At 35.5% G+C, this 3,851-nt stretch overlaps 1 pseudogene; it reads left to right on the top strand.

Moving 5' to 3' along the window:
* The first annotated feature begins 2,247 nt into the window (after positions 1–2,247).
* On the top strand, positions 2,248–2,450 carry LOC125776965 (small nucleolar RNA U3; annotated as a pseudogene).
* Positions 2,451–3,851: the final 1,401 nt, after the last annotated feature.

Raw genomic sequence — 3,851 nt, 5'->3', positions numbered from 1 at the left:
TTACTCTTAAGTCTAAGCCTAAGCCGTCCTCACTGCCGCTGCCGTCGTCGCTGTCGTTGCTATGTTTTGTCAGATGCAATGTCAGCGAATCCCACGATTACGCTGACTTGCGTGTAGTGTTTGTTTGCGCTATATTTGTGCTGTGCCAGCCAGCGGATCCCACGGCTATGGTAGCTTGTGAGTATCGTTTGTTGTTGCTTGTTGTTAGATCATAACTCGGGCCGTTGGTCATGGATTGGGGTGGTGTTAATGTTCAGCATTGCCGGATGTTAGGCAGACAATGCTGACTTGGTATTTTGGTGGTTTGCGTTTCAAGTTAACTTACATATATAGGTCACAATAATTAATTTAAACTTATAGCGGTTTCTAATAGGTGAAAAAAGGGGGCGCTAAAAAAGTATTTATTCTCAAAATGGGCGGTAGACAAAATTAGTTTGAGAACCACTGACCTAGATAGAAGACTTATGTGGAGAAAACATATATCTAGTAAAATAACTTGCATGAAGATAAGAGATGCAAATTTAAATTGGCTATTAAATAAAAACTCCAAACTTAGCCTAGACAATAAAGTGCTTTTATATAATGCCGTCATAAAGCCGATTTGGATGTATGGCATTCAACTGTGAGGTACGCGACCTGTGCAGCTAATATAGACATAATGCAAAGGTTCCAATCAAAAATGCTTAGATCAATCACGTGTTCACCATGGTACATGCGTACTGAAAATATCCATAAAGACCTTGGTACTTCTATGGTAAGGAAAGAAGTAGAAGACAGCAGAATTAAATGTATATCTAAACTCCGTGATCACCCAAACCCTTTGTCTAATGCTTTGGTACATTCCTGTGATCAAACACGCCTTAAAAGAAGAGATATGCCCGCGTACTGAGGAGCAATGTATCATTAAAACAGCTCAATCACTTGCTTAAGCGTGTCTAGGTTTTAAATAGGTTTAAGATTTTATTACTTATTGTTAGGCTTTCAAAACAAAAAGCAGATTCAATAAATAAAAAAAGATATTGAAAATAAAAAATTAAATCTTGGATAATGTTTTGCATGCTAGACATAAATTGTGTCATACAGTGTGTAAGATTTATAATCATAGTTTCAAAACCTCCATTTGGAGAATTTTGCGGCAGCTGCATTTGCACAGTGGTGCCTTTCACCACAGTTGCATAGCTTCCTTGCATATTATTATTGTTAGAAGTAATAGGATTTGAACTTTTATCTGAGATATAATTTCATTACGGCGTGTTTGTAACATTTGGTTACGAGGTGCTTGAATGCCCTCTTATAACTTCGATTTCAAATCTTTATAGACGGGACAAGCCCTGTAGTTAGCAGTGTGATTTCCTCTACAATTTTTGAATTTTTTATTTAATTCGACTTTCCCAAGGGTGCACTTCGAAGTGGAATGTAAATCACCATTATTAGTTGATACTAATAATAATTCTTTTTTTATCTGATTAAAATTTAACGATTTCCATAAAACTTTTTCCATTGTGGGACTGAATTTTTGTTTCGTCTATATGGCCTTTTTTCAAAGGCACTATATGATAATTTTTAGTGCCTACAATTTCACTTAATTTCGCAACAAGTGTTTACTGCTACGTTCGCGCAAATATACTGGATTAACGACTGAGAAGTACTCGTACCCTTCGCATCGTCGTCCGAACCATTGCTTAGTATGGCAAATCTGTTGCCATTGAAAACTCCGTTTTATTTTTATTTGATGTGCCGCCTTTAAACCTTTTTAGGATTGACCGCTGATTTTGAAGGACTAAATTTCTTTTTAACGTAGCGGTCAATGCCAGTTTGTACACTTTTTTATTGTACCTGCAGACTGGTTGCTGTCAGCGCATTTGTTGTTGCCCGACTGATCGCCGCGATGACTCATCATCTCCGTTATACCCTTTATTGGCAGTAGTTGTTGTTGTTGTTGTTGGGTCGAAAAAGCTGCACATTTAAGGAATGCCTACAGCCTTGCTTAGAAGTTATACTTCTTATACGAGTTCGGAAAAGGTTGCGTTAAATGCATATTGCGCAACCTTTTCTGCGAAGATGTTCGAGTAGCAAGGGAAGCGGTGACAATCGGCGATCGTTTGTTAGTTTCTTTCGGCACAGCTCGGATTTTCTACCAGCACCACAATGTTGCCATGCTTATGCTATTGTGTTTCATTTCTGCGAGTTCTCAACTATTTTGTGTGACTTTTGGTTGAAATACTCTGCGTTGGCCCTTGAAAAGTTGAGACTATACTTCACTGGATCATTTCTGTAGTCAGTCTTCATTTACTTTCTTTGCAAATCGACCCGCAATGACGAGGTATATCATTTTATTTGACAGTATGAGGTTTATCAACTTCATTTCTTATTTTGTCTTGTGGAATATTAGAAATGATGTTTCTTCGAAAATCGCTCGCTTACACCGGATAAAATGACTTCTGAGTGGTGATTTTAATGAATAAATTCCAAGGTTTTACGCAAAAATAATGCAGTCAATAAGTACAGTACACATATGTATGTTTGTATGCTTGCGCAATATTTTTCTTTCGTTTCTGTTTCATGTCTGCGAATTCTCAACTATTTTGTGTGACTTTTTTTTCTTTCGTTTCTGTTTCATTTCTGTGAATTTTCAACTATTTTGTGTGACTTTTGGTTGAAATACTCTGCGTTGGTCGTTGAAAAGTTTGGACTATTCTCCACAGGATCATTTCAGTAGTCAGTCTTGTGGGTTGACAATTCACAAGTCACAAGGAGGAACTTTCAATGAAATTGTTTATTATTATGAAAAAGTTCAATCTCAATAGTTAATTTATGTCGCACTGTCAAGAGCTGTTGCCGTAAAAGGAGTTTACGTTATCCCAGTAAACAAACAGAAAAAATTTTATCATAGCATTTACATTTATGAACGACAACGAGCCTCCTGTATCCGTACCAAATTTTGATTTCGTTGTAAGATTTCAACGAAATGAAAAAAGAAATTCAGGCGTTGCTATTTATCACAATGAGCAAGACAAATGTCATATTCTTTACATAGATATAAAGGCTCCGTACGCGAGTGATGCTGATGTGACGATATCAACATCAACAAGAATGGGCGATTTGTGTGCGGTAGAATGCAAAATTAACCCTAGCGATAATCATAATAGAAAAAAATTTAATTTAATTGCCATTTATACATATATCACCAAATTCATCGATGAGAGATATAAAATTGTTCATCGGTAAAGCTTTATTACTATTGTAAACTGCAGGTTCGCAAGCTTTTACAGATATTATCGGAAAACCAGTAGAGTATAGCGAACAACCGGTACTCCTTGCGGGAGATTTCAATGTAAATTTCTCATTCCCAGAAGTTGAACCATTACTGGCAAATGAGAGAGAAATTTTCATTAGAAATGATCAATGGAAGAAACGATCCTACGACAAAGGGAGGTACGACTATTAATGCGGTATTCGCGAGAAATATAGATAAAATAGATGTAAGACATTTCATATCGTATTTTAGTTATCATAATCCAATTGTTAATATTATAGATATCAATCCGTCAGAACCCAGAAATGATAATTGAATTAGACTTTGCATAATAAATTTATAAAATGTGAACTTAAGAAAGTATTGGTCACTCCACCATTTTTTTATCCTTTCCCTCTCGCTAGTTTTCTTTCATACAAAATGATATGCATTTCTTGGAATATCACAAAGAACCTTTTTTGTTCTTTACTTGTTCGTACGTTCACTATTTGCTTATGTTTATTATTATTAATTTGTGTGCACTGTTCTACATGTTTACAATTTATTAAAATTTTTTTGTTTTATTTCTGCTTGATTATTATTTATTTTTTTTTTT

Source organism: Bactrocera dorsalis, chromosome 2 (assembly GCF_023373825.1).
Source record: "Bactrocera dorsalis isolate Fly_Bdor chromosome 2, ASM2337382v1, whole genome shotgun sequence".
Taxonomy (NCBI): Eukaryota; Metazoa; Arthropoda; class Insecta; order Diptera; family Tephritidae; genus Bactrocera; species Bactrocera dorsalis.
This window is presented reverse-complemented; position numbering and strand designations above follow the sequence as displayed.